Source organism: Trachypithecus francoisi, unplaced genomic scaffold (genome assembly GCF_009764315.1).
Source record: "Trachypithecus francoisi isolate TF-2019V2 unplaced genomic scaffold, Tfra_2.0 Lachesis_group2, whole genome shotgun sequence".
NCBI lineage: Eukaryota > Metazoa > Chordata > Mammalia > Primates > Cercopithecidae > Trachypithecus > Trachypithecus francoisi.
Window position 1 is genome coordinate 105789064 of NW_022681465.1, and position 22267 is coordinate 105811330.

Below are 22267 nucleotides of genomic sequence, written 5' to 3' on the forward strand. Positions count from 1 at the left end.
GCTCGGCCCCTCCCCCAGCTCCCGCGGCCGGAAGTGGGCGGCTGGGCGCGCAGGCCTGCTCTGGGCGTGGCCTGCCGCAGCTTGTCTTTTTCGCGGTTTCCCATTCTCGGTCGCTAGGCGTAGAGGGAACTGGGGTTGCTGCTGCAGAGACTGGAAAGGTAGGCGTGCCGCACCCAGAACTCAGGCGATGCTTAACACCCTTGGCCGGGAGGGTGACCTGCCACGCACCTGATGCTTGTGAGCCCCAGATAAGGGAAGAGCTGTCAGCTCCTGCCCGCCCCAGCAGCCCTGGCATTCTGGAGCCAGAATGCGACCTTAGACTTAACGAGTGTTTTTGCAGCCCACTAAGCGCTTCCTTTCCCTTTAATCCCTTGACAGCCTCTTTTTAAGTGTCCCCTGAGGTAGACAAACAGGTATGTTTATCAGAACTTTTAGCTCTCAACTAATCTCAGTGATGTATTTTGTATTTTTTTTTTCTCTCAACAACTCTTTGGTTACCTGAAATACAGATAGATTATGCAGGAAAGGTAGGATAGATGCTTTATTTTTTCCCCTTTTATCAGTTTTTAGAATAATAGTCATGCCTAGCAACCTCCAAAAGTAGTCAGTTGTGTTTTAATGAAGTACTAGAATTTTATATATTTGATGTGTTTCAGTCTAGTTGAACATTTTTAGTTCAAACTAATTCAAAATGAAACCAAGTGAGCTTCCACTTGCCAAGTGAGAAAGTTCAAGAAAAGACCAAGTTGTTTTCCCATAGCAAGCGTTTAGTATTCACCTTGGAGTCTCCAGCATCTGGCACATATGAAGTCTTAAGTTTTGTCATAAATGGATGGAGCTAGAGATTTCTGACTTCCCAATTCATTGCCCTTTTCACTTTATGGAGTAGCTTTGCCGTTATTAATATTTTGTGTTTTTACTATTTATATTTAAGTCACTGCTATTTAAAATACTTGATTGGTGATTATCCTCTAAACTTGAGGCTGGGGGTGGTGGCTCATACCTGTAACCTCAATGCTTTGGAGGCTGAGGCAGGAGGATTGCTTGAGACTAGAAGTTCAAGACCAGCCTGGGCAACATAGTGAGACCCCATCTCTACAAAAAATTTGTTTTAATTAGCAGGGCATGGAAGCATGGGCCTGTAGTCCCTGTTACTCAGGAGGTTGAGGCGGGGGATCGCTTGAGCCCAGGAGTTTGAGGTTCCAATGAGTTGTGATTGAGCAAACGCACTCCATCCTGAGCAACAGAGTCATACCATGTCTCAAAAAACAAAAAATAAATAAATAAACTTACTTGAATAAGTAACTTACTTAAATAAAATTCCTCACCTCAACTCCATAAATTAGGCAGAACAGTAACAATATACAAAGAATTAGACCTGTTTTGTTTTTTTTTCACCGTAGTCCATTTATACCCTCCATGTCTAAATCAGACCTAAATTCCTGTCACATTTCCTGCTCACCCACTGTTTAATTAATTCATTAATTCATTCTTCTATGTTACTCAAGCTGGTCTCCAACTCCTGGGCTCAAGCTATCCTCCCACCTCACCCTCCCAAATAGCTGGAACTACAGGTTCATGCCACTATGCCCACTTCACCCATTCTTTTTAATTATCCAGCTCTGCTTTTCACAGGAATTGGGGGATGCATACCCAGTAAATGATGGTGAGTGGCTCCATTTGCCCCAGAGGGAAAGATGACTCCACCAGTAACAGCACTTGCTCCAAACAGCTGGTAACAAGCTAAGTACAATAAGTCCTCACTTAATATCTGTCAGTAGGTTCTTGGAAACTGCAACTTTAAGCAAAATGACTTACAAGGAAACCAATTTTACCATGATCTAATTGATATATATGAGAGTTAAGTTCTTATAACATATTTCTGGTCACAAAAACATTACCAAACTTGCAAATAAACACCAAAATACCTTTAATATTAAACATTGAAATAACTGTGAGCTACATATATGTTAAATATATATATTTAAGAACTGTCTTAAATATATATTTAATAAATATATATAAGAAATGTCATATATATTAAGAAAGATTAATAAAAATATATATTTAAGAAAGACTAATAAAAACAAATAAGATAATTATTTACCTAGTCATTCCAGTTCAGGGTTGAGGGTGGCTGGAGCCTATCCTGGCAGCTCAGGGCTCAAGGCAGGAGCCAGCCCCGCATAGGAGGCCATTCCATTGAAGAGCTCGCTCACTCACACACACACACTCACTCATTCTGAGACCATTTAGATAGGCCAATGAGCCTAACATACACATCTTTGGGATGTGGGAGGAAACTGAAATACCTGGAGGAAACTCCACGCTGACATGGGGAGAACATGAAAACTCCACATATACAGTGGCCCTGGCTGGGAAGTATCATAATTTTCTTTCGTCATCAATGTTGAAACATCATTGAAAGAAATGTTATTCAAGGATCTGCTATAGATAACCTTCTGGGCCTGAAATTCACATTCTTTTTAAAAACGCTTTCTCCTTTGGTGGGAAAAAGTCAGTTATTTTTGCATCATCTATTTTCCTTTTATTCAAGAGAGTTGCTATGATTCAAAGAATGAAAAAAATGCAGAGATGAGCCTCATAAATGCCAGTGTGATTCTAAATAAACCTTTTTTTGTTTGTTTTTATAAAATCCAAAGTTTCAGTGCAGGACAGAGGTGGAAAAATGGACAGAAGATCTGTTTTTAGGAATCTAGGCTGCAGTACAATTCAAACTGGTTTAAGCAGGTTGAGTTGAATCACGTAACTGAACCAAGGAGAGGTTTCCCAGGTATTTCAGGAATGACAGGAATCAGGTACTGAAACTGTGTTTCAAAGGAAATAGAGCTCAGCTTTCTTTTGAATTAGTTTGAATTTTCAAATAGATTAAAACATTGCCGAATATGTAAAAGTCTGTAAACATTATTGTTAAAAAATAATAATTGGCTACTTTTGGAGGTTGCTAGACACCATTTATTATTCTAAAATTAATAACAAAAAAAAACTTTATCCTGCCTTTCCTACACAATTTATATTCAGAATAACCATAGTTGATGAGGGAAAAAAAAATTTTTTTTTTTTTTTGAGATGGAGTTTCACTCTTGTTGCCCAGGCTGGAGTGCTATAGTGCGATCTTGGCTCGCTGCAACCTCCCACCTCCCAGGTTCAAGTGATTCTCCTGCTTCAGCCTCCCGAGATTACAGCTGAGATTACAGGCATGTGCCTCCTCACCCGACTAATTTTCTATTTTTAGTAGAGACGGGATTTCTCCATTTTGGTCAGGCTGACCTCGAACTCCTGACCTCAGGTGATTCACCCACCTCGGCCTCCCAAAGTGCTGGGATTACAGGCTTGAGCCACCATGCCCGGCCATAATTTTTAAGAAATGTAATTAAATTTTACTTGCTCTACTCCATTTAGCCTATAATCTTACAAGAAAAAAGTCCTCTTGGGGAATTCTTGTTGTAAAGGTGAATTAAAAAAATTTTTTTGATGATTAAAAAGAAAAAGAAGACTCATTATTTTATGATTACACAATATATTTTGCTTTTTTAATTAAGATTCTTCCCTGCCTATAGCTTCATATTATTTATTTCCTATCCAGGTTACTTTAGATCCTAGAACTGTAAGAGATGAGACTTTCATGGAAGATTCGATTTATCATAACACAACATGAATCTCTAAGAGACTAAATCCAACAGCCACTTTTCACCTTAGTAATATTTCTCCCCCAAAATAAAGCTATATGAAGTATTTCACCAAGTATTCCATAAGTATTTTAAAATATACTTTCCCGACAGGGTACAATGGTTCATATTTGTAATCTCAGTACTTTGGGAGGCAGAGATGGGAGGATCACTTGAGCTGAGGAGCCTGGGCAACATAGACCCCCACCTCTACAAAAATAAAAATAAATTAGCCAGAATTGGTGGCGCACATTTGACCCAGCTACTCGGGAGGTTGAAGCAGGAGGATCCCTTGAGCCCAGGAGTCGCAGTGAGCTATGATTGCACCACTGCACTCCAGCCTGGATGACAGAGTGAGGCCCTGTCAAAAAAAAAAAAAAAAAACACTTTCCCAAAAAATAATTTTCTCGAAGACTTAGACTTCTTTGTTAAACAAAAATAAGTTACTCATCCATTAACCCAAGCAATTCACATGTTTGGCACAAATTAAAACTGTCATATAAACTTTTTTAATGGATGGGAATAAGTATGTAACTGAAAAATCAGGATATGTGAAATTGTAAAAGTAAACTGAGGCCAGAGCCGAACCGGGAACGAAGACACAAGGCAAATGGCAGTGAGAATAGCCTTTATTAAGACTTGCGGGCGAGGTTCCTCGGTCCAAAGGTGTGGGCCAAGGAAGCTGCGCTGAGGGAGGAGGGTAGGGACCTTTTATAGCTTGAACGATGGGGAAGTTGGTTGTGCAAAACAAGTCCTGGAGGGTCTTGAAACTGCAATGTCACGAGGAAGGGGTCTTTGGAAACTGATTGAAACTGCTGTTTACGAACTTGTGAAATGCAGGTGAGCTGCGGGTCATGGGGGAGTGTGGTTGCCCAACCAGAACTCTGATGCATGTAAGTCTGCGGGTGTGTACAAGGGTGAAGGGAGTCTTTAACAAAAGGCCTGCTATGCCGGGTAATGCTGCCATGTTGGGTCTAGATTCCTGTCTAACAGAAATCTTTTCTCAAAAACTGCAAAATGTTGGAGCACACAAAGACAAGTTTACACATGATTAAGTGTTGTTTCAGTACCTAAATTCGTTTTAATATCTATTTGTTTATGAGACGGAGTTCCACTTTTGTTGCCCAGGTTGGAGCACAATGGTGTGATCTCGGCTCACTGCAACCTCCGTCTCCCAGGTTCAAACAATTCTCCTGAATCAGCCTCCCACATAGCTGGGATTACAGGCGTGTGCCACCACGCCTGGCTAATTTTTGTATTTTTTTAGTAGAGATGGGGCTTTGCCATGTTGGCCAGGCTGGTCTCAAACTCCTGACCTCAGGTGATTTACCTGCCTCAGCCTCTCAAAGTGCTAAGACTACAGGGGTAAGCTACCGCACCCTGCCCTAAATTTGTTTTTTAGCGATCATTATAGCTGATTCATATGTGTGGGGATATGTCAACCACAACTCCTATAGGCTGTCCCTTCTTAGTGCAGAATTTAATACGTTCGATTTTACTTTAAAATGGCATGAAATAGATATAAAACACTTCAGAAAGTTAGAAGTACTGTAACCACCCAATGGGTTCTCCTTGCCTGCTGCCTAGACAGAGCCAGTTTATCAAGACAGGAGAAGACGGGAATTGCAATGAGAGGAATTCACGCAGAGCCCACTATGCAGGAGACCGAAGTTTTGTTACTACTCAAATCACTCTTGCCAAGCATTCGGGGATCAGAGTTTTGAAAGATAATTTGGCCGTAAGGCCTTGGGTAGTGGGGAGTGCTGATTGATCAGGTTGGAGATGGAATCATAGCGGGTGGAAGTTAGGTTTTCTTGCTGTCTTGTGTTCTTGGGTGGATGGCAGAACTGGTTGAGCCAGCTTAATCGGTCTGGGTGGTGTCAGCTGATCCATCAAGCTCAGGGTCTGCAAAATATCTCAGGCACTGATTTTAGGTTTTACAATAGTGATGTTATACCCAGGAGCAAATTGAGGAGGTTCAGACTCTTGAAGCCAAAGGCTACATGACCCCCAAATTGTAATTTCTAATCTTGTAGCTAACTTGTTAGTCCTGAAAAGACAGACTGGTCCCAGGCAAGAAGGGGGTCTTTTCAGGAAAGGGGTATTTTCAATTTTGTTTCAGAGTCAAACCATGGACTGAACTCCTTCCCAAAGTTAGTTTGGCCTACACCCGGGAATGAACAAGGACAGCTGAAAAGTTAGAAGCAAGATGAAGTTGATTAGGTTGGATTTCTTTCACTGTCATAATTTCCTAAGTTATAATTTTGCAAAGGTGGTTTCAGTACTGTGAAATTTCAGATGATAGCCTGTATATAATTAGTATTTCCAAGATGAAAAACCTCTGAAGAATTGCTAATGGCATCTGTTATTCTGGCAATTGATTAAAAGATATAGTATAATGAAGCCCATAAAATCAGCAGAGTATGATTGAAAAAACTCTTGGCATTTCACAAAGGAGAATCAGAGGACTAGACACACCTAGAGGTAAATTATAACAACCCTCCCAACCCATTGCTCCAGATGCCTGCAAGATGTTGTTGCTATTCTATGTGGTCTCTACTATTACAGTTATTCATTGTTTAGTCTATTAGACTATAAATAATGTTTCTTTAGAAGCAGAAAGGGGCATTGTTAAGGGACAATAGTTATACACTGATCTTCTGTCTCAGAAGAAATACCTTACAACATTGTATAATTTATTATGATGTGAAAAAAACAATATTGGAACACAGACAATAAATGACTATTATATATCATCAAGATTTTTTAAGGATTCTTAGATTACTTTCTCCTTAGAAACACAATGTAATGTTGGCATCAAAAATTGGCAAAGTAATAAGGCCATGACAGACTGTCAAAAAGAATTACAGACTCAAATGCAACAGCCTAGAGAACATGACATTGGTTTTGTCAACTAGTTTAACAAGTTTGACGGCTTCCTCCTTGTCTGCTTGTCCAGACAAGTGATACTCATTGATGGCCCAAATGCTAAGAAGTCTATTTCAAAGTCTTTCCATTTCTATTCCTCTCCACATCTGGTCTTTTTCTGTGATAGTAACTGATTAAAACATTGGATTTTAAAACATACTTAACCTAAGTCATAATTAAAGAAATAAACATTAAAACAACCAATGACACATTTATTGGTTTATTTTGTCTATTAGTCTGGCAAAGATTTAAAAAAAAGATTGATAATGCTCAGCACTGGCAGTGATTGGGGAAAATAGGTGTTCTCCTATACTCTTGGAGGGAGAACAGATAAGTTCAGTCTTTTTTGGAGAGTTTGGCAACATCTATCAAAGTGTTTCACATGGGCCGGGCACGGTGGCTCACGCCTGTAATCCCAGCAGTTTGGGAGGCCGAGGCAGGTGGATCATTTGAGGTCAGGAGTTTAAGAGCAGCCTGGCCAACATGGTGAAAACCTGTCTTTACTAAAAATACAAAACCTAGCAGGGCATGGTGGCACATGCCTGTAGTCCCAGCTACTTGGGAGACTGAGGCAGGATAATCGCGTGAACCTGGGAGGCAGAGGTTGCAGTGAGCCGAGATTGTACCCCTGCACTCTAGCCTGAGCAACAGAGAGATACTCTCTTAAAAAAAAAAAAAAAAAAAAGTTTTATATGTATATACACCTAGAGATAGCCTTTCCACTTTTAGCAGTTTATTCCTATATTACCAATATGTTTGCGCCAACTGCAATTTTAAAAAGTTGGAAACAAAGTTTAAGTGTTCATCATTAGGGGATTATGCAGTGAAATACTCTGCTGTCATTACAAAGAATGAAATATAGTTGTGTATTAGGACTATATATACAGCTAGAGATAACTGCTTACATAGCATATTTGTGGCTTTATCTTCGATTCTGTGTTTATTTGTGGTTGTTTAGGAAGGTTAAAGAGATAAGAAGGTATAAATAAAGCCCTCCACACATACCGAGATACCACCTGATCCTGATACTGCAGAACAACACAATTTTTTAATTTCTTCTTTTTATTGAGGTATAATGGACATACAGTGAAATGCACGAATCTTATGTGTTCAGTTCAGTGTGTTTTCTGAGCCATTCTATATTTCTACATTTATTTCATTTAACAGCATACTCAACTCTAAAGGAAGAGAATGGGAATTGTAGGTGGGAAAAAAAGATAATACACAAGCAATAGCTTGAATCTTTAAAGTATAATTTACATGAATAACACATAATAAAAAGAGAAATTGTAATAACTTCTGGACTGATAAGATTGCCAAATAAATACGTGATAATGGGATCTTCTTTGTGTAGACCTGAAACAGCCATATAAACAGATTTAGACTAACGTATTAGTAGGTCTGCCACTGTAGAAAAAAATACCAGCTATACCCACAAAAAATCCCAGCCACAAGAGGTTAATCAGAATCTTCACATAGTAAAAGAATGCAGTTCAATGATTTTTGACCCTCTCTCTCTTTGTGCATGTACACACACACATTCAACCACCTAAGTACTTAAAACAAGATCAAGAATATTTCCATCACTCCTGCCCTGTCCTCAAAATCCACCTACAAATTATAATTTTTCATATAAATGGAATCACTCTGTATGTACCTTTTTAAATTGGTTTCTTTTACTTAGTTTTATGTTTTCGAGATTCGCCCACATTGTTTGCACCAGGTCATTCCTTTTTGTTGCTGAGCATTGTTACATTACATAAATAGACCGAATTTGTTCAGTGCGTTCTCTTGTTAATGGACATGAGTTGTTTTCAGTTTGGACACTGTAATGAATAAGATTGCTATCAACATTCCTGTTGAAATCTTTTTGTGGGTGTATGTTTTCATTTCTCTTTGGGTACATAAATACCTGATGAGCAAAATCCCTGGTCATATGATAGGTATATGTTTAACTTTATTAAAAAACTGCCTTATAGTTCTCCAAAGAGAGTACCACTCCCAACAGCAACATATGCAAGTTCCCTTTGCGTCATATCTTCACAATCATTTGGTATTGTCAGTCTTTTATGTGCCAGCCATTTCAATGGATATGAAATAGTATCTCACTGTGGTATTAATTTGCATTTCCCTCGTTCCTAATAATACTAGCAAATTTTTGTGTGCTTATTGGCTGTCTACACACCTTTTGTGAAGTGTCTATGCAGATTTCTTGCACACTTTTCCATTGGGCTGTTTGTATTTTTATTATCAATTTCTAACATTCCTTTACGTATTCTGGATATGAGGCCTTTATCAAATATCTGTATCATGAATATTTTTTATTAGTCTCTGGCTTGTCTATTTTTTTTTTTTTTAACAGTTGGGGTCTCCCTTTGTCACCCAGGTTCTGGAGTGCAGTGGCATGAACATGACTCACTGCAGCCTCCACTTCCTAGGCTCAAGTGATGCTTCCACCTCAGTCCCCTCCACCCTTCCAAGTGGCTGAGACTACAGGCACACACCACCATGCCTGGCTAATTTTTTGATTTTTTGTAGAGACAGAGTTTCGTCATGTTGACCAGGCTGGTTTGGAACTCCTGGGCTTAAGCGATCTGCCCATCTAGGACTCTCAAACTGCTAGAATTAGGTTTGTGCCACCACACCTGGCCTCTTAATAGTGTCTTTTGATGAGTAAAAAGGTTTTAATTAGGATACTTTCCAATTTATCAGTTTCTTTTTCTTTTATGATCAGTGTAGGTGTTAGTTTCCTAAGGCTGTAATTAACAAATTGCCACAAACTGGATGGCTTAAAACAACAGATATTTATTTTTTATTTATTTATGTATTTGTTTTTTAAGACGGAGTTTCACTCTGTCACCAGGCTAGAGTGCAGTGGTGCAATCTCGGCTCACTGCAACATCTGCCTCCCGGGTTCAAGCAATTCTCCTGCCTCAGCCTCCTGAGTAGCTGGGATTACAGGCACATACCACCATGCCCAGCTAGTTTTTGTATTTTTAGTAGAGACAGGGTTTTACTGTGTTGGCCAGGATGGTCTCGGTCTCCTGACCTCGTGATCCACCTGCCTCAGCCTCCCAAAGTGCTGGGATTACAGGCATGAGCCACCGTGCCCGGCCAACAATGAGATTTGTTATCTCACCATTCTGGAGGCCAGCAATCTAAAATCAAGATGTGGATGGGGCCATGCTCTCTCTGAAGGTTGTAGAGAACAATCTGTTCCATGCCTTTCTCTTAGCTTCTGACTTTGGCCACAATTCGTGGCATTCCTTTGCTTGTAGATGCATCACTCCAATCTCTGCCTTCATCATGACCTGGTGTTCTTGTCTGTTTCTGTCTCTGGGTCTCTTCTCTTCTTATAAGGACACCAATCGTATTGGATTAGGGTCCACCTTACTCCAATATAAACTCACCCTAACTAATTACAACTGCAATGACTTTATTTCCAAATACAGTCACATTCTTTTTTTTTTTTTTTTTTTTTTTTGTGGTCAGAACAGAGTCTTGTTCTGTCACCCAGACTGGAGTGCAGTGGCACAATCTCAGGTCAATGCAATCTCCTCCTCCCAAGTTCAAGCAATTCTCCTGCCACAGCCTCCCAAGTAGCTGGGATTACAGGCATCTGCCACCACACCCAGCTAATTTTTGAATTTTTACTAGAGTTGGGGTTTTGCCATGCTAGCCAGACTGGTCTCGAACACCTGACCCCAGGTGATCCACCCACCTCAACCTCCCAATGTTCTGGGACTACATGCATGAGCTACTGCATCCGGCCAAATACAGTCACATTCAGAGGCTTTGCAAAGGAAATAAATTTGGGGGGGATACTGTCAAACCCAGTATAGTGTTTTTTGTGTCTTGGGTTAGAAATCTTTGCTTAAGCCAAAGTCATGAAGATACTCTCTTTTTCTCTTTTGTTTTCTCCTGGAAGCTCTATGGTTCTAACTTTACACTGAGTTCTGTTTATCTCAGTTTTTTTGTGTATGTAATGAGGTAAGGAACAAAGTTTATTTTTTTTCCGTATGGATATCCAGGTGTTACAACACCTTGGGTTAAAAAGATAAGCCTTGGGCGACTGGCAAGATGGCCAAATAGGAACAGCTCCGGTCTACAGCTCCCAGCGAGATCAACGCAGAAGGAGGGTGATTTCTGCATTTCTAAATGAGGTACCTGGCTCATCTCATTGTGACTGGTTAGACAGTGGGTGCAGTTCATGGAGGGTGAGCAGAAGCAGGGTGGGGTGTCATCTCTCTCGGGAAGGGCAAAGGGTCAAGGAACTCCCTCCCCTAGCCAAGAGAAGCCGTAAAGGACTGTGCCTTGAGGGATGGTGCTATTCAGCCTAGATACTACTTTTTTCCCATAGTCTTTGCAACCCACAGGCAGGAGATACCCTCGGGTGCCTACACCAGCAGGGCACCGGGTTTCAAGCACAAAACTGGGCAGCCATTTAGGCAGACACCGAGCTAGCTGCAGGAGTGTTTTTTCATACTCCAGTAGCACCTGAATGCCAGCAAGACAGAACCATTCACTCCCCTGGAAAGTGAGCTGAAGCCAGGGAGCCAAGTGGTCTGTCTCAGCGGATCCCACCCCTATGGAACCCAACAAGCTAAGATCCACTGGCTTGAAATTCTCGCTGCCAGCACAACAGTCTGAAGTTGACCTGAAATGCTCCAACTTGGTGAGGGGAGGGGCATCTGCCATTACTGAGGCTGGGTTGCTGAAGAGCAGATTCACCAAGGTTGAAATGATGGGAAAAATGTTATGGGCAGCCAGAGAGAAAGGTCAGGTTACCCACAAAGGGAAGCCCATCAAACTAATAGCAGATCTCTCTGCAGAAATCCTACAAGGCAGAAGAGAGTGGAGGCCAATGTTTGACATTCTTAAAGAAAAGAATTTTTAACCCAGAATTTCATATCCAGCCAAACTAAGTTTCATAAGTGAAGGAGAAATAAAATTCTTTACAGACAAGCAAAAAATGCTGAGGGATTTTGTCACCACCAGGCCTGCCTTACAAGAGCTCCTGAGGGAAACACTAATATGTAAAGGAAAAACTGGTACCAGCCACTGCAAAAACATACCAAAATGTAAAGACCATTGACATGGTGAAGAAACTGCATTAACTAATGTGTAAAGTAACCAGCTAGTATCATAATGACAGGATCAAATTCACATATAGCAATATTAACCTTAAATGTAAAAGGGATATATGCCACAATTAAAAGACACTGACCGGCAAATTGGATAAAAGGTGAGGAAAATCCGTATCAGTGCAAAGACACACATAGGCTCAAAATAAAGGGATTCAGCAATATTTACTAAGCAAACGGAAAGAAAATAAAAAGCAGGGGTTGCAATCCTACTCTCTGATAAAACAGACTTTAAACCAACAAAGATCAAAAAAGACAAAGAAGGGCATTACATAATGGTAAAGGGATTAATGCAAAAAGAAGACCTAACTATCCTAAATATATATGCATCTATTACAGGAGCACCCAGATTCATAAAGCAAGTTCTTAGCGACCTACAAAGAGACTTAGACTCCCACACAGTATTGGGAGACTTTAACACCCCACTTTCAATATTAGACAGATCAATGAGACAGAAAATTAACAAGGATATTCAGGACTTGAACTCAACTCTGGACCAAGCAGACCTAATAGACATCTACAGAACTCTCCACCTCAAATCAACAGAATATACATTATTCTCACCACATCACACTTATTCTAAAACTGACCACATAATTGGAAGTAAAACACTTCTCAGCATGCAAAAGAATGGAAATCATAACAAACAGTCTCTCAGACCATGGTGCAATCAAATTATAACTCAGGATTAAGAAACTCACTCAAAACCACACACCTACATGGAATCTGAACAACCTGCTCTTGAATGACTACTAGGTAAATAACAAAATTAAGGCAGAAATAAATAAGTTCTTTGAAAACAATGAGAACAAAGACACAATGTACCAGAGTCTCTGGGACACAGCTAAAGCAGTGTTTAGAGGGAAATTTATAGCACTAAATGCCCACAGGAGAAAGCGGGAAAGGTCTAAAACCAACACCCTAACATCACAGTTAAAAGAACTAGAGAAGCAAGAGCAAGCAAATTCTAAGGCTAGCAGAAGACAAGAAATAACTAAGATCAGAACAGAACTGAAGGAGATAGAGACATGAAAAACCCTCCAAAAAATCAATGAATCCAGCGGCTGGTTTTTTGAAAAGATTAAAAAATAGACCACTAGCCAGACTAATAAAGAAGAAAAGAGAGAAGAATCAAATAGATACAATATAAAATGGTAAAGGGGATATCACCACTGATCCCACAGAAATACAAACTACCATCAGAGAATAATATAAACACCTCTACACAAATAAACTAGAAAATCTAGAAGAAATGGATAAATTCCTGGACACATATACCTTCCCAACTCTAAACCAGGAAGAAGTCAAATCCCTGAATAGACCAATAACAAGTTCTAAAATTGAGGCAGTAATTAATAGCCTACCAACCAAAAAAAAAGCCCAGGACCAGACAGATTCACAGCTGAATTCTACCAGGGGTACGAAGAGGAGCTGCTACCATTCCTTCTGAAACTATTCCAAACAATAGAAAAAGAGGGACTTCTCCCTAACTCATTGTATAAGGCCAGCATCATCCTGATACCAAAACCTGGCAGACACACAACAAAAAGAGAAAATTTCAGGTCAATATCCCTGATGAAGATCGATATGAAAATCCTCTATAAATTACTGTCAAACCGAATCCAGCAGCACATCAAAAAGCTTATCCACCGCGATCAAGTTAGCTTCATCCCTAGGATGCAAGGCTGGTTCAACATACACAAATCAATAAACATAATCCATCACATAAACAGAAACAATGATAAAAATCACATGATTATCTCAATAGATGCAGAAAAGGCCTTCGATAAAATTCAACACCACTTCATGCTCAAAAACACTCAATAAACTAGGTATTGATGGAACGTATTTCAAAATAATAACAGCTATTTATGACAAGTCCACAGCTAATATAATACTGAATGGGCAAAAACTGGAAGCATTCCCTTTGAAAACCAGCATGAGACAAGGATGCCCTCTCTCACCACTCCTATTCAACATAGTATTGGAAGTTCTGGCCGGGGCAATCAGGCAAGAAAAAGAAATAAAGAGTATTCAATAGGAAGGGAGGAAGCTAGACTGTCTCTGTTAGCAGATGACAAGATTGTATATTTAGAAAACCCCATCATCTTAGCCCAAAAACTCCTTAAGCTGATAAGCAACTTCAGCAAAGTCTCAGGATACAAAATCAATGTGCAAAAAATCATAAGCATTTCTATACACCAATAATAGACAGAGAGCCAAATCATGAGTAAACTCCCATTCACAATTGCTACAAGGAGAATAAAATACCTAGGAATACACCTTACAAGGGACATGAAGGACCTCATCAAGTAGAACTACAAACCACTGCTCAAGGAAATAAGAGAAGACAAACAAATGGAAAAACATTCCATGCTCATGGATAGAAAGAATCAATATCGTGAAAATGGCCATACTTCCCACAGTAATTTATAGATTCAATGCTATTCCCATCAAGCTACCATTGACTTTCTTCACAGGATTAGAAAAAACTACTTTAAATTTCATGTGCTACCAAAAAAGACCTAGTATAGCCAAGACAATCCTAAGCAAAAAGAACAAAGCTGGAGACATCATGCTGCCTGACTTCAAACTATACTGCAAAGCTACAATAACCAAAACAGCATGATACTGGTACCAAAACAGATACATAGACCAATGGAACAGAACAGAGGCCTCAGAAATAATGCCACACATGTACAACCATCTGATCTTTGACAAACCTGACAAATACAAGCAATGGGGAAAGGAGTCCCTATTTAATAAATAGTGTTGGGAAAACTGGCTAGCCATATGCAGAAAACTGAAACTGGATACCTTCCTTACACCTTATACAAAAATTAACTCAAGATGGATTAAAGACTTAAATGTAAGACCTAAAAATCATAAAAACCCTAGAAGAAAACCTAGGCAATACCATTCAGGACATAGGTATGGGCAAAGACTTCATGACTACAACACCAAAAGCAATTGCAACAAAAGCCAGAATTGACAAATGGAATCTGATTAAACTAAAGAGCTTCTGCATAGCAAAAGAAACTATTGTCAGAGTGAACAGGCAACTTACAGAATGGGAGAAAAATTTTGCAATCTATTCATCTGACAAAGGGCTAATATCCAGAATCCACAAAGAACTTAAACAAATTTACAAGAAAAAAACAACCCCATCAAAAAGTGGGCAAAGTATACAAACAGACACTTCTCAAAAGAAGGCATTTATGCAGCCAACAAACACATGAAAAAAAGTTCATCATCACTGGTCATTAGAGAAATGCAAATCAAAACCACAATGAGATACCATCTCACACCAGTTAGAATGGTGATCATTAAAAAGTCATGAAGCAACAGATGCTGGAGAGGATGTAGAGAAATAGGACTGCTTTTACACTCTTGGTGGGAGTGTAAATTAGTTCTACCATTGTGGAAGACAGTGTGGTGATTCCTCAAGGATCTAGAACCAGAATTACCATTTGACCCAGCAATCCCATTACTGGGTATATACCCAAAGGATTATTAATTATTCTACATGTACACATATGTTTATTGCAGCACTGTTCACAATAGCAAAGACCTGGAACCAACCCAAATGCCCATCAACGATAGACTGGATTAAGAAAATATGGCACATATACACCTTGTAATACTATACAGCCATAAAAAAAGTTGAGTTCATGTCCTTTTCAGGGACATGGATGAAGCTGGAAACCATCATTCTCAGCAAACTAACACAGGAACAGAAAACCAAACACTGCATGTTCTCACTCATAAGTGGGAGTTGAACAATGAGAACACGTGGACACAAGGAGGGGAACATCACACACCGGGGCCTGTAGGGGCGTGGGGGGGCTAAGGGAAGGATAGCATTAGGAGAAATACCTAATGTAGATGACAGGTTGATGGGTGCAGCAAACCACCATGGCACACATATACCTATGGAACAAACCTGCGTGTTCCACACATGTATCCCAGAACTTAAAGTATTAAAAAAAAAAGCCTTTCCTCATTTAATTGACTTAGTGCCTCCATTTACTTTAAAAACAATCACACATGTTTACTGACAGATGACAGCTGTCAGAGTTAATTATTGATGAAATATAATTAGACTATATTGTGGATGTCAGTCTCATATTGTCTGCATTAGGAAAAAATGTGAATGTGTGTTCTTTAGTTTAAAACATCACATGATAGAAAATGATTATGAAAGTGGAGATGTGGCTCAGTCAAGGAAAGCATTAAATAAGATGCGGGAAGATTGAAGGAGTAGTTTTCTAGACAAAGAGGAGAGAAAGGCCACAGTGGGTATAAAGATTAACCACCATGGCACAGGCACTGAATGACATAAAACCAAAGCTGGCTCTACATTTGGAAGTGCATCCTAGCAAAGAGAAGAAGAATGTGATTTATTTATGACAGTTCAAAGTTGAGTCCTAGTTAATTATTATACAAGCAGTGAAGCAGTAGTCAGCCAATGCTGTGTGCAGTAACCGAGGTGGGTTATGCATAAGCAATGCAATCACAACTAACATAAGCCCAAGTAGAGTAGGCATTATTTTGTTTTGTCTCCTTTCTTCTTCAACCTTCTTTTTTTTTTTCTTTCTTTCTTTTTTTTTTTTAAACCAAGTCTCATTCTGTGGTCCAGGCTGGAGTGCAGTGGCACAATCTCGGCTCACTGCAACCTCTGCCTCCTGGGTTCAAGTGATTCTCCTGCCTCAGCCTCCCAAGTAGCTGGGATTACAGGCATGCACCACCACTCCCAGCTAATTTTTGTAGTTTTAGTATAGACAGAGTTTCACCACGTTGGCCAGGCTGGTCTCGAACTCCTGACCTCCAGTGATCTGACTCCCTTGGCCTCCCAAAGTGCTGGGATTACAGGCGTGGGCCACTGGGCCCGGCCATCAATATACATTTTATCTTGTCTTTCTTTCTTACTGCCCTCCTCCAACTGTCCACCTTTTACATGATTCTGTAATATAATGTCTGCATTGTTGATTGAAGGACTAACTCACTCTCCTTCAAGTAGGGCTCTCAGAAAACTGAGACTGCTAAAACTTATTCTACATATTATTTATTATTTCCTGGTTCTCCTTCTCCTTTTAGCTAATCATGAAGTCTGACCCTTTTAGTATTGGAGTGTGGGGAGGACAGAAAGATGGAGAGAGGGAGGCAGAAAAGTTCTTACTAGATTAGTGTCAATGGTGTACTGGAACCAGCTCCTACTAGCTTGTAAGAACTAATTGTTAAACTTTCAGGAATTTTCAATTCAGTTATTACATACAGCCATTAATGTATATAAAATTAAGTTAACTTGTATTTAAAATAAATGCAATAAATACTAAACACTCATCACTTCCTAATTATTTTGCTACATTTTACTCTGGGATCAGAGGAGGATGAGAGCCAGGAAAGAAACAAATAATAATGTAAGGAAAGAATTTTAGAATATTTACACCACAAATAACTTACAAATCAGGGCTATCCTCCTGACAAAGATTCTTTGCTTAGCCAAACCTTAGTCAGGAGCCTTCCCCTGGGTCCATCTGAGAGAGACATCATAAAATCCAAGTTTAGCAAAGAGCTATGTCAGTTTAGTGAGAACTTTTCAGTCTTAATATCTGATCACCCTTGATGTCTGATGAGGTTCCTCACCCTCTACTATCCCCCGCAGGCGAGGTCTGATCGCACTGGCCTGTCTTTAGCAAGAATATTGTTAGGTTGGCTTAGCCAGAATCTTACCCTTGATGTTTTATCTCTTAGTAATTTTCAATCCACTGACCCCACCCTACTCCTTGGCTATAAATGCCCACTTGCGCATGCTGTGTTCTGAGGTTGAGCCCAATCTCTGTCCCCCACTACGAGACCTTATTGCAGTGATCCTGAACAAAGTCTTCCTTACTGTGCTATAACACGTGTCACTGAACAATTTTTTTGTTTAACAACTTCCCCCTGGTTGTTAAACATTTACCAGCACACAGCTGAGTAGTAGTGTTCTAAGGCAGTTTTGCACCCTCTGAGTATGGCATTGGTTTAAAGCTGACTCTATCATAAGGAATTCTGTAATGCCTTTAGAGACCTGACCCACCATTGGTAGGTAATCCTTCATATTCAGTTCACTTGATCTGGGAGGATGTAAATTCTTTTTTTTTTTTTTTTTTTCTTTGAGACATAGGTTAGCTCTTGTTGCCCAGGCTGGAGTGAAATGGCATGCTCTCAGCTCACCGCAACCTCCGCCTCCCGGGTTCATGTGATTCTCCTGCCTCAGCCTCCCGAGTAGCTGAGATTACAGGCATGCACCACCATGTCCGGCTAATTTTGTATTTTTAGTAGAGACGGGGTTTCTCCATGTTGTTCAGGCTGGTCTCGAACTCCTGACCTCAGGTGGTCCACCTACCTCAGCCTCCCAAAGGGCTGGGATTACAGGCATGAGCCACCGCACACGGCCAGAGTTTTGCTCTTGTTGCCCAGGCTGGAGTGCAGGGACATGATCTCGGCTCACTGCAACCTCTGCCTCCTGGATTCAAACAATTCTCTTCCCTTAGCCTCCCAAGTAGCTGGGATTACAGGCATGTGCCACCATGCCCAGACAATTTTTTGTATTTTTTAAATAGAGACAGGGTTTCGCTATGTTGGTCGGGCTGGTCTCGAACTCCTGACCTCAGGTAATCCACCCACCTCGGCCTCCCAAAGTGCTGGGATTACAGGCATGAGCCACCTTGCCCAGCCTCAAAGATTCTTTATTTCATCCTTGGAATACAGAACATAAAGTCCATCTCCATCTTCCCTACTGAGAGCTATTCACCCTTTAAACTGCCCTATGAACAGGATTTAACCACACTGGTTCTCACTTGAGCACATCTCCTACGTAGCTTGTAAGGAATACTTGTTGCCTGAATAAATTCTGGCAGTACACACTGATCATTCTCTTTGCTCTACCATCATGCCATTTATGATCAGAGCTAATCATAGTTTCTTATCCATTAGGTTCCTCAGGTGTGAATCAGATACCAGTCTTCTGTGTCCCTAAATGCAGAAGACACATGTCAAGCCTTCAAGAGATTCTACCGAAACCTCTTTCACTAGACTTGACTGGGGGAGAGAGACAAGTCACAGCCTACCTGCAGCCCACCTGCAGATTTCTCTAAATAAATCATCACAAAAATCTCTTGCACATCTCTCCTTTCTCAAACGTTTAATATCCTCAGTGTAGATGACGGTTGTTGGTCATCCTGTGTTGAAATTCCTGTAGTGTGGTTGATCTCACAATTAATTATAGTGTATACCTATTGTTTCTTTTTTTCTTTTTTCTTTTTTCTTTTTCTTTTTTTTTTTTTTTTGAGACGGGGTGTTGCTCTGTCACCCAAGCTGGAGTGCAATGGTTCAACCTCGGCCCACTGCAACCTCCACCTCCTGGGTTCAAGCAATTCTCTGCCTCAGCCTCCTGAGTAGCTGGGATTATAGGCGCCTGCCACCACAGCTGGCTAATTTTTGTATTTTTAGTAGAGACGGGGTTTCACCATGTTGGCCGGGCTGGTCTTGAACTCCTGACCTCAGGTGATCCACCCCACTTGGCCTCCCAAAGTACTGGGATTATAGGCGTGAGCCACTGGGCCCGGCTTATGATACCTATTGTTTCTTGGTGTCTTATTCAAAACTTTCAATTCAACATAATAGAATATCTTTATAAATTCAGACAAGGAGAGACTTCTTTTTTTGTTGTTGTTGTTGTTCTTTTGGAGACAGAGTCTTGCTCGTCACCGAGGCTGGAGTGCAGTGGCGCAATCTCAGCTCACTGCAACCTCCACCTCCTGGGTGCAAGCGATTCTCCTGCCTCAGTCTCCCAACTAGCTGGGATTACAGGCGTGTGCCACCACACCTGGCTAATTTTTTGTATTTTTTTTTTTTTAGTGGAGACTGGGTTTCCCCGTGTTAGCCAGGATGGTCTCGATCTCCAGACCTCATGATCCGCCTGCCTCGGCCTCCCAAAGTGCTGGGATTACAGGTATGAGCCACTGTGCCCAGCCAAAAAGAGACTTCTTAAACAAGATATAAAATCCATCATACACACACAAGAGTCAAGACTGATTAATTGCACACAAATCATGTGGTAATATTATGCCCTCCTGGGCCAGGTCTAAGCCATGACAGACAATTCTTTTTTTTTTAATTAATATTTATTTTTAAAAAATAAAAAATTGATAAATTGTACAACATGAAAATTAAGAACTTCTGTTTATCAAAAGACATCATTCTCTTTTCCAATTAGAAAATACTTAAAACACATATAACTATGCAAAGATTAAAATCCAGAATATATAAAGAATACATAGCCAGGCAGGATAGCTCATCCCTGTAATCCCAGCATTTTGTGAGGCCAAGGCAGGTGGACTGCTTGAGCCCAGGAGTTCCAGACCAGCCTGGGCAACACAGTAAGATCCCGTCTCTACAAAAATTACAAAAAATTATCCGGGGATAGCGGTGCATACCTGTAGTCTCAGCTATTTGGGTGGCTAAGGTGGGAGGATCGCATGAGCCAGGAAGGTTGAGGCTGCAGTGAACCATGATTGTGCCACTACACTCCAGCTAGAGTGAGAGTGAGACCCTGCCTAAAAAAAAAAAAAAAAAAGAATATCTGTACATCAACATCAATAAGAAAAAGATGAACAACCCAGTAAAAATTGGGCAAAAGCCTTAAATAGGCATTTCAAAGAAGAAAAGACACATCTGACTAATATCATATTAAAAGGTTAAATTGGCCAGGTGCAGTGGCTCACACCTGTAGTCCCAGCACTTTCGGAGGCCGAGGCAGATGGATCATCTGAGGTCGGGAGTTTGGGACCAGCCTGGTCAACATAGCAAAACCCCATCTCTACTAAAAATACAAAAATTAGCCGGGCATCGTGGAGCATGCCTGTAATCCCACCTACTCGGGAGGCTGAGGCATAAGAATCGCTTGAACTCGGGAGGTGGAGGATGCAGTGAGGTGAGGTTATGCCACTGTACTCCAGCCTGGGCGACTGAGTGAGACTCCATCTCAAAAATAAGTAAATAAAAGATGAAATCATAGAAATGCAAATTAACACCATAATAAGAGGCAATTTCATAATTAGCAGATTGACAACAATTTAAAAGTCCAAGAACACCAAGTGCTGGTTGGGTCACAGAACAGCAGGAACTCTTACACACCACTAGGAATATAAAGTGATACGAGCACTGTGGGAGCAGTTAGGCAACATTTCCTAAATTGAACATGCAACCTACAACCTAGTAATTCCACTCCTAGAAAAATCCCTACAGGACTCCAGGACACATGCACAACATTTTAAAATAGCCAAAAAGTAGAAACAACCCAGTTGTCCTTACATGGAAGGAACAGATCTAAATATTCATCAAGAGGAGATGGACACATAAATTGCAGTACTTTATATGACAGGGTATCTTATGACTGAGAAAATGAGTGAAGATATCAACGTGGATGAATTTTAGAAACCATTCTTACAAAGTTTAAAAACAACAAAAAAAACTAAATAATATGTTATTTAGGACCCATTTGTGGTAAAACTTGAAATAAAAGGAATAAATTATAAACAAAATTTAGAGTAGCAATTACTTCTTGGGAGAGGCAGATAAATTGTATGGGGAAGAAGTCTCAGAGGACTCAAAAACATTAGTAATGCCCTCCATCTTGAGTTGTATTGTGCATCACAGATGGGTTTTTTTGTTATTATTATTCATTGCTTCCACAGGATGAAGATATACATATAATATATAATTAATATGTTTTATGTATGTTAATTGTAAAGTATATAACCATATATAATATATACTACATAATTAATACTAATATACTATATATAATGAATATATACTATATAAATTAACATATTGTATATTACTATTAATTATATAGTATATTATATAAGTCATCCTGAGTGGTAGGGTTCTACTTTGTAATTTTCTACATTTCTCATGGGCCGGGCATGGTGGCTCACACTTGTAATCCCAGCACTTTGGGAGGCCGAAGTGGCCAGACCACTTGAAGTCAGGAGTTTGAGACCAGCCTGGCCAACATGGCGAAACCCCATCTCTACTAAAAATACAAAAAATTAGCTGGGCATGGTGACGCACACCTGTAATCCCAACTACTCAGGAGGGTGAAGCAGCAGAATTGCTTGAACCTGGGAGGCAAAGGTTGCAGTGAGCCAAGCTCAAGCCACTGCACTCCAGCCTGCGGGGACAGAGCACAGCTCTGTCTCAAAATAATAATAATAATAATAATTTTCTACATTTCCCTAATTGCTTTAATATTAATGCAATACTTTCATGATCAAAAGATCATGATTTTTAAATAATGTCTAGAATATTTGCACATTTTTTGAAATTTGATCTGAACCTTCAGTCTAGTTTCATGCTGTGGGAGGGATAATCTCTAAAGATTTGACATTGCTATGTAGTTGACAAATAGGTGTCAAAACGCTAATGCACAAATTTCAGCTATGCCAACATTGCCTT

At 40.1% G+C, this 22267-nt stretch overlaps 1 long non-coding RNA gene across 1 annotated transcript; it reads left to right on the forward strand.

Annotated features, from left to right (window-relative positions):
- The first annotated feature begins 64 nt into the window (after positions 1-64).
- Positions 65-18921, forward strand: LOC117065271. Its single transcript, XR_004429869.1, has 3 exons — positions 65-158; positions 1636-1735; positions 18740-18921. It is a non-coding gene; the product is annotated as an uncharacterized LOC117065271 (long non-coding RNA).
- Positions 18922-22267: the final 3346 nt, after the last annotated feature.